The sequence below is a fragment of the Lathyrus oleraceus genome, chromosome 5 (assembly GCF_024323335.1).
Source record: "Lathyrus oleraceus cultivar Zhongwan6 chromosome 5, CAAS_Psat_ZW6_1.0, whole genome shotgun sequence".
In the NCBI taxonomy this organism is placed as follows: Eukaryota; Viridiplantae; Streptophyta; class Magnoliopsida; order Fabales; family Fabaceae; genus Lathyrus; species Lathyrus oleraceus.
In genome coordinates this window covers 156973511-156983538 of record NC_066583.1, presented here as the reverse complement: position 1 = coordinate 156983538, position 10028 = coordinate 156973511, and the positions used below count along the sequence as shown (strand labels likewise).

The window sequence follows — 10028 nt, the reverse complement described above, 5'->3', positions numbered from 1 at the left end:
AGAAGTCACAAACTGTGGTACTATAATCTGGAGCAGTTGACTTTTTTAAAGTGCAAAAATAAAAGTACATTTGGTATGTAAATGGTATATGTACAATCATTTTAAATAAATGCACTTGTCATTTTGTGTATAGATCATGAAACTGGTTTACATTGAATGTCTATATTTTGGAGCAGGAATATAAATTTTTTAGTGTAAAAGTAAAAGAAAATGGTATAGTTCCTGTAAATGGCATGAAACCATATCATTCTTAATCAAGTTTAGTTTAATAGCATGAATCATGGTTTTCCATCAATTTAAGTCCGTTCACTTTAGCCATATCATGAGCAACTAAGGCTGTAAAAGCATTGCATACATTTAGTAAAACAAGGTGAGCTTTGAATAGAATTGAGATCACAAATGAATTTGGTTTAAACAAGCATGCGACTTAAGTTCGTAAGCATTTCGCCATGAAGCATAAGCTATCCATAGTAATACATTGCTAACATTCATCTTGGGAATTGGCATTGATAATTAAAGGTGTCATTACAAAGAGGGTTTAAATTCTACACTAGCTTTTATTCTACATAAGATGTCCCTAATAAGTTTTCATGAGATGCTTCCATATCACTCAGCCCACCACTTCGGCAAGGTAGCCCACATCCCAAATATCATCATTCCATTGTTCAAGCGACGATTCGCCATGAGCAAGACCACTACACCATGTTATTTCACATGCTCAAAATCAGAACCTGCAGCAGAATGACGCACACGTTGACAAAGTGTTAGTATCACATCCAAGCTGATTGCAGCAGTTGACTAATGCACAAGCAGGATCCAATTTTCAAGCATAAAAAACTAAATCAACATGTCAAACAAAATTCCTAAGCAAATTTCTACCTGCATTTTTCAGAAACGCACCACCATGCGAAATGAATTCAAAGCTAATTCAAAACTAATATGCTGATCCGAATTTCACCGATAAGCTACAATTGAGCTTGCATTTCATAATTAACTTACCATTTGAATCGGAATCTGTAGCTAAACAAAATTTGCTATCCTAATCAACCATGCATAAATAGAAGAAAAAAACCAAGATGAATTTAATTACATATTTCATTTGAATTCCAATTGGAATCTCTAACCATAACCTTGCATTCGTCAAACATTTTTGAATCATAGTGCTGGCCTGGTGTGCGTTTGAGTGTTGAGAGGGTCTATCGGGATTTTTCGGTGACAATAGAAAGAAAATCAAATTTGGATTTTTTTTGTATTCAGGCATTGATTTTGATCTTACCATCACTTGTAGATGCTGCCGTAGCAGTGCAGCAATTCAATAGCTACTTGAAAAAACGCACTTTGCTTCCCAAGTGGCGTACAACCGCTACATGCATGATTCATGACCAAAGATGTCACTAACAGTTTAACTTCCTAACCATAACATATTTCCACTCATGCATATTACTACCATCAATACAACATTGAGAAACACCAAGTTTACTAGTTAAATTGGAAGAACTACCAGAATCTCCTGCAACATATGCGTCGAAAACTGTGAAGAGTGTACGCGTTACCTTTCAAAGAAGCGACCTTCCCGATACACTTGTCATCTATGCTGTTCTCGATACCGCCCTCTCCCATGATGGATCTCTTAGTCTTTGATCACCGCAACCTGATAAACAATAAACCTAACAATTTAACAAGGAAATGTAAACAGCAGTAGGAAACTTCATTTGATTTTTGATTACTGAATTCACCAATTTTTCTCCTAACAGAAATCCATTCACAACTAACTTTAACCAACGTTTTTCACCCAAACAGTTATCAATAAAACTGTTACTAACAGAAGCCCATTCATAACTAACTAATTGATTTTCAGAATTTAATTCCAAAAATTCTAACTAGCAGCAGATTTTCACAACATTTCCAAAACAATAGAATTTCATCATAAGTTCATTAGCAACTAACTCAAATTGCATTTCATTATCATTTCAACCAAATTTCATTTTAACAACCTACTGAATTTCTAACTAACCTTGTCCAAACTAATAACAGAAATATTCAATTTCTAACCAACTTGGTGAATTTCAGATAAATTTGGATTTACATTTCTAACTGAAAAAAAAAACAAAGCTCTATAAATACTCACCTCCAATCATCTTAACGGGGTTGATTTTCTTCACTCTTCCATCTTCAATCTTTTTCTTCTACTTCATCCTCACAAATCTTCAATCTTTCTCTTCTTCTTCATCTTCATAGCCCCTTCAATCCTCAACCTCCCATCTCCAATCTGTATACTTCAACCAAACTCTGATTCAATCAACCATCGGAGCCTGCAACAGTCCACGATTCACAATCTGGAAGCACGACCCTCTCTCGCTTTCATCTAGTGCTGCTGCGATTCGAACTCCAAGTGTGACGCGTATCTGTAGCAACAAACTCACACATCAAATTCACGATGACTACAAGGCTGTGAATCACACAGGTAGATTCAAGAAGAAGAAAATCCGAGAAGGTGGAGGAGAAGGATTCGAACTGCGTACCTGTGTATTTCAATTCTACCGTCACCGCAACAGTTTGCCCTGAAGGTATACTATTCGTCTTGTTCTTGATAATCGCCTTCAAAGTCGTCGTCATCTGGTAAAATTAACGATATGCTAGGGGAACCGGATTTCGCGTCGCCATCGTTCATTTCCAAATTTGACATCTAGGCTCCTCATACGGATGGTTCCGATTAGGGAGATTTGAGGAGGCTATGGGAAAATAGAGGAGAGAATTGGAAGACTTGTTGGTGAAGCATATGGTTTTGTTCAAAGGACTTGCTTGAAGGGTATGCCTCACCAAAACCATAATAAAGGAGATAATGAATATGATGGACTTGGTGGCAGGACTCTTCATCTAGTGACATCCACAATCCTAAATGTCATCCAATTTTCACCTATTGTCATGTACATTGTCTAACCTTACTTTGGTCTCCTTTGGACATTGGTCTTGAATCCATCTTGGTCTCAATGTCTTATTGTTTAGTCCATCTAATTACTGGTGCATCTATGCCCTTGGTCATCCATACAACCAAACCTTTTGTGTCACAATCTAGTTGTAGGTCATGCCCATTGACTTATGGGTGTTTCATTCAAACCCTAATTTGATGCCCTCAATTCATAACTTTGTTCATAAACCATGTTACCAGTCAAGTCATGTTCTTTTCATTTCAAGACCAGGCATTCATGTACATAAAACAAAACAATTTGGAAACCAATTTCAAACCATTTGTCAATCCACTTCAAACCATTCTAAACCATCACATTGATTTTACATAAAAAAATTACAAGTCTTGACAATTTTTGACAAATTGTTGACTTTGGTTAACATTTGACTTTTTGGTCAACTTTGACCAAAGTCAACCCAAATCCCTTAAACTCTAAAATCACCCATAATCATTCATTCAATGTCCATTTACAAGAAAAATACAAATAAAAATGAACTTTGACCAAAGGTTGACTTTGGTCAACTTTGACCAAAGTCAACTCAACCCCTTTCCATCCTAAAACCCTAAATCTCCTAATCATAACCCTAATTCTTACATTCCTTGTTGATCATTTAATGTCCAATTTACTTGTTGCTTCATGAGGAAGTCTTTTGTCACTTTATTTGTTCAACCAACCAACCATGGCCTACATGAACTCCTAGCTGCAATGCACCTAAGTCAGTCCTACATACAAGTCAGAAATTGCAACAACTTGCAATCAGCATCGTCTAAGTCAAAACCAAGCATGATCACATGAGAGCCTAATGCACAAATAAAGGTAGAATTAAACCAAGCCATGAAGTATTGTTGGCGAACCATGAACCAAATAGAGTTGACATGCTGCAAAATTGCATGAAGTCAAAACTCACCCTCTGATGCAATGCAGAACAACTGGATCAGGCCTGTAGAAATGGAACAACCTGCAGCATGACATACACTAGACATATACAATGGCAGCAGTTCATTCATGACCATAATAAAGTTCCACATTAAGCACACCATTGCAGCAAGAAGAAGAAGAAGAAGAAGAAGAAGAAGAAGAAGAAGAAAAGAGGGGAAAAGAAGAGGAAGAATCGTGCTCAAGAACTCACCTATTAGACTTTCTGGTCTCCTTCTCCGATTTTGCTTAAGTGACTCTTCTTGCTCTAAGCTTACCAGAATGTAGAACATAGGGAGGAGAGTCCAACCCCCATTGTGGTAGAGGTTAGGGGTGGCAATTGGATCCATTAACACAAAATCCATCCAATCCATCCATCAAAAAATCCATCCAATCCATCCACTAAATAAAAATTAAGTTAATGGATTGATCCAATCCATCCATTTATAAACATGGATTGATCCAATCCATCCAACACATTTTAATGATCCAATGGATTTTTTTATTTAATTTTAAAAAAATAAATTTTTTCAAATATTAAAAAAAAATTGAAAAAAAAATCATTTTTTTTTTGAAAAAAAAATATTTTTTTTTTGAAAAAAAATATTTTTTTTCGAAAAAAAAATTATATTTTTTTGAAAATACAAAAAATGATTTTTTCACATTCTCCCTCCAATCCAACGTGTTCTCTCTCCAATCCAACCAAGAACCCTAATTTTCTTCCCCCAATTTCTTCTTCCCCCTCCAATCCAACGTGTTCTCTCTCCAATCCAACCAAGAACCCTAATCTTCTTCTCCCAATTTCTTCTTCCCCCAATTTCTTCTTAACAGCTTGCTCCGACGTGGTGGCTCAGGTAACGACTTCCTGCGATCTTCTTATTCTCTTTGTTTCTACCTTTTTTCTTTTTCTGTTTGAGATGTTCGTCCCTGCTTGCGTCTTTATCATTGATTCGGTTGTGTTTTTTGCAGAGAGTGGTTCAAATTCTGGAAGATTGGCTAGGTTCCATCATTAGCAGAATCAGGTCAGAGCGAGTTTTTATCTTTTGTTCTGGAAGTTTCAGGTTCAGTTTGAGTTTAATTTCGTAAAATATATGTATAAAATCTCTTCATGTTAAGATAGTTTTCATATGTTGATTTTGAATACCAACAATCAGGATATGGCCACTGTAAATGAGAAGAATAATTGTTGGATAGGTTGTATTGTATGTATGCAGAATATTGTTAGTGTATTATGGATTTGAAAATGGTGGGTTTGTACTTCTTCTAATGTAAATTAATAGCTCATTACAGGTTCATTTTATAGTTCTATGAGTACTTAATGCTTTAACGCAGTGCTAATTTTTTATTAACGCTAGAACGAAATTGATTCACGGCTTGTGATAATTATCAATACTGGAATGAGAAAGTCTAAGCATAGTAAATCATTAAGTTGAAGATAATATAAGAATGAGAAAAACTCCAAGTAAAAATAGCTGAGACTATAGCAGTTCATACACGTTCAAACACATACATATAAACTAAGGACATGCTTCTGAAAATCAAGATCAACAGTAGCCACAATCATGGAAAAATCACTTACTCATGGGATTTCTAAATGGCAAACAACAATCATTACAAAATGGCCAAGACTTTGATACTATTTCTAGGGAGAATGAGGAAATGAGTTAATGGATTAACAACCAAATGGTAAAAATCAGGATAAGTGCTTTGTTCAACACAGTTGGCTGGATTAGCAGTGCCAATGGCCAAGATAGTTGCAGGGCCTTCTGCCCTCTGAGCCTTGCGGATTTCAGACACACTAACCATTTTGATATGATACCGTTGTAGTTAATTGAAGTCAGTTAAGGGGGTTTGCACTTTGCAGTGCTTGTTATAGAAAAGAAAAGGTGTTGTAATTAACATGTTTAAGGTTAGAAGGTTTTTATAGTATGAAGGTGAGTTAGTGGATATTAGAGGGTAGGTAGATGAACATGGCTGGCTGGCTGGCTTGTTTGAACTGACCATGTAAGTATTTCGTGGAAAATAGCCCGATGAGTTTGTTGAAGACTCTCTCTAGTCAAACCTTTTTCTCTTTTTAATAATTATGTGTATTATAACCAAACTGGCTTGCTTTTTTTTATAATTGAATGTGTTTTAATTTTGTTTTCTGTGTTGGATAATGGGTTGATTTTGTTTGTTTATGTGAATATGATGCAGTGGTTACAGCTGGAGAAGACACCGAGCTGCTAGTTGGTGTTAAAAATGATGGTAATTCAATCAGATTGGATAAGTGTTGTAGTTTCACTCTTTTAAGTTTCTTAAAATTTTTGCTGTGATTGTTTAGGATTCATATTTCATTCCTTTCTTTGTTTACATTTTTTCTTACTGGTGTTTGAGGAGTGTGGGATTCAAGAGTAAAATCAGGGGCTCTTTCACTTGTTTAGCTGATTTTTTTTTGGGCTGAAAACAGGCGAGTCTGGCTTGAATGTTGTTGCGATCAAGGCCAGTATTCACCTTCCTGTCGATCATCGTCTGTATGTTCAGAATCTTACTGCTCAGGTAGAAATTGGTTACTGAAATTCCTGAATTAAACTTGGCTATTTATATGTGTAAAAAATTATTTTTCTCATATTATTTTAAATGGTTATTTATGCTTGTTACCTTTTAAACAATACTAAACTTCTAATGATCAAATTGATGAAAGCCATTTATACGAAAAGGGAATTTCAAATCCTGCTAGAAAGAGTTTGTGTATAAAGTCTTGAATTTGAAGTTTTTTTTGTCAAATTATAGGAAATATGTCTATCGAAGGAGATGAACCCGTAATCCAAATTGAGGACGAAGTTGATGAAAGTTCAGCCCCTAGTTCAAAAAGAACAAAAACTTCTATGGCTTGGGAATTTTTTGAAAAGTTTTTTGACGATAAAGGACTCCCAAAGGCAAAATGCAAAAATTGTGATAAAATTTACATGGCTAGAGATGGTGGTGGCACTTCAAATTTGATAAAACATTCGCTGAGATGTGTTGGAAGAGGGAATGGATCTTCTTATCCTCCACTTGATCAAGAAAAGTATAGGGAAAAGATTTCTGAGGTAATTGTCAAACACAATTATCCTTTTACTTTTGTCGAACATGAAGGGATAGTTGACTTACTCTGTTTTTTGCACCCTGATGTTAAGTCAATTTCTAGAAACACTGCAAAGTCCGATGTTCTTAAGCTGTATAGAAAAGAAAAAGAAAAATTAAAATCCTATTTAGAGTCAATTCCAGGAAAAATTTGTTTAACATCCGATTTATGGTCTGCAATAAATACAAATCAATATATGGTTTTGACTGCACATTTTGTTAATAGGAATTGGGAGTTAGAGAAAAAAGTATTATCCTTCGTTCATTGTCCACCACCTCACAATGGTTTTAAGTTGGCTGAGAAGTTAATAAGTTTGTTAAAGGAGTGGGGTATTGAGAAAAAAATATTCACAATTACTTTAGACAATGCATCTAACAATGATGTTATGGTGAATATATTGAAGAAACATTTATTTTCAGGATTAGGATTGATAGCTGAAGGAACATATTTTCATGTTAGATGTGGAGCACACATCTTAAACTTAATTGTTCATGATGGTTTAAAGGTGATAGATGGATCTTTGGATAAAATTAGATTGTGTGTGAAATACATAAGAGGCTCAGAGGCTCGAAAATTAAAGTTTGCATCTTGTTTAGAGCAACTCTCAAATGTGACTTCCAAGCAAGTTCGTCAAGACTTGCCTATTAGGTGGAATTCCACTTATCTGATGCTTGAGACTGCTATAGGTCAACGAGAAGCTTTTACCCTCCTAAGTGATATTGATCCCTACTTTGATTGTTTATCAAACGAGGAGTGAGATAAGGTAAAAACCATAGCTGATTTTTTGAAGCCATTTTATGATATCACAGTTTTTTTTTCGGGTAGCACTTATCCAACCGCCAACCTCTATTTTAGTGGTGTGTGGAGAATTCATATGAAAATCAAGGAAGTTGCATGTGTTGATCATAGTGAGTTTGAAATACAAAATCAATTATGTTGCATGGCTAGAAGAATGAAGAAAAAATTTGATAAATATTGGAATTCTTATAGTGTTGTTCTATCATTTGCTGTCATCTTAGATCCTAGATATAAGTTGCAGTTTGTTGAGTGGTGCTATGTGAGGTTGTTAGGTAGTGAGGGAGTACAAGTTGCAAAGTTGATTTTAGATAAGTTGAAAGCTTTTTTTCAAGAATATCTCAACTCCTCAAATGAGACAACCGCTTCATCTATACAAAGGTCAATTAGAGGTAGTCCAAACTAGGGGTGGCAAAATGGATGGATTGGATGGATATGGATTGGATCGTTAATGGATGGATCAAAACAATCCATTATCCATTAACAATCCACTAAATTTTTTTAAAAAATATCCAATCCAATCCATCCATTAAGAATAAAAATCCATCCAATCCATCCATTATCAATTTTTAGTGGATGGATATCCATCCATCCATTTTATTTTCCTTTAAAATTTTTCTTTGAAATTTATTTTTTTTAAAAAGTTTTTTACTTTTCTTTAATAAAATAATATCAGTTTTTTTTTTTGAGAAAAATTATTTTTTATCAAAAAAAAAAAAAAAATTTTTGTATTTTTGAAAAAAATAATTTAAAAATAATTTTTTTTATTTTCGATTTTTTTTTATATTCTTAAAAAAAATCGAAAATCAAATCAAATTTTGGTATTTAAAAAAAAGATTTAAAAAAATTTATTTTGATAAAAAAATTTATTTGACATTAGATAAAAAAATATCGAAAATAAATTTTGATATTTGAAAAAATTTATTTTTTTAACATTAGATAAAAAAATTATTTGACCATAAATAACTTGTTACTTGAATTTATAGAATGAAAAGTAAAAAACATCACATTATATTATTGTTAAATCGATTAAGTAGTTCAATTATACAACTAATATTAGTTCTACGATAATATAGAAATTGTTTCTATCTAAAGATCACGATTCACCGAAATATTCTCTTGTTGAATCATCAATCATATCATTTTCAACAAAGTTGAATCATCAATCATATAATTTTCACCAAACAAGTGGGATTAAAAAAAATTGGTTATCGAAAGAGGTAAAATACCAATACATCATTTTACTAATAAAATTCTAATAGTTCAAGCATTCAAACTTCAAGTTATAAAATCTTTGTAGAATGTTCTCCCAAAATAAATCACATCTTCAAGTAACTTCATGTTATGGAAAAGAAGGATGAAAGGTCCTCAACAAAATCGGGTCCATCAAAATCAATTGCCGCTACAAAAGAGAATCAAAGTACAAAACAATTAAACATACATTAATTATAAAAGAAGATAAATGGAAAAAAAAAACAAATAGAAAGATTGTAGATACTAACCTGGAGTTCCACAAAGCCAATCACGTGTACACATTAATGCTTCAACATTTTCAGGTATAAGAGCACTTCGATACTTGTCAAGTATACGTCCACCTATACTAAATGCTGATTCTGATGCAACTGTAGTAATTGGAATGCTCAAGACAAAACGACAATGATTATGGTCGTCGCAACCAAATCAGGGTTCGGGAGTCGATTACGCAAGGGGAAGGTATTAGCACCCCTCACGTCCGTTGTACTCAACGGGAACCTTTAGGTTAGTTGTGTGCGTTAATGTTAGTTTGAAATGTTAGGCTTTAAGTTATTAGGTGGGAAAGAAAGAATAAAAGAGAGGAGAATGTTTTTGGATTTTTGACGAAGGACTAAACCTAAGTTTTTTATTAGTGGGCCTGACAAGATTTACAAATCCTTCTCCTACGTATCTCAACAGAGAAATCAAGGCTTACGTAGTTCTGGGTAGAAAAATGTTTGTTTGTTGGTCGATTTTAGCGAAAGCTACTTTGTGTCAAATCGACGAAAACATTGTTGAACTACCCAAAACAGGTGGAAAAACATTGCCTTGCATTGTTTTGAAACAAAGTACCTTTCGCTTGAGAAAAGGTTTAAGAGGTCAATCGCACGGCGGCGAAAAAAGAAATTGATTGGTTTGATGTGTTTTGAATAATGGCGAGAACTTGGATGAGCGAGATATCCATCTCGAATCCTAGTCTCAAGAGTGTGTGGTATCCACCACGTTCCATT

At 34.1% G+C, this 10028-nt stretch overlaps 1 long non-coding RNA gene across 2 annotated transcripts; it reads right to left on the bottom strand.

The window, feature by feature from the left end:
- Positions 1-356: 356 nt before the first annotated feature.
- On the bottom strand, positions 357-4038 carry LOC127079859 (uncharacterized). Of its 2 annotated transcripts, none has more exons than XR_007787986.1 (5): positions 3877-4038; positions 2523-3691; positions 2129-2405; positions 1554-1651; positions 357-731 (listed from the first exon to the last, which is right to left on the bottom strand). It is a non-coding gene; the product is annotated as an uncharacterized LOC127079859 (long non-coding RNA). The 2 variants fall into 2 exon arrangements; XR_007787985.1 differs by having other exon boundaries at positions 2523-3768; positions 3877-4030.
- Between the last annotated feature and the right edge of the window lie 5990 nt (positions 4039-10028).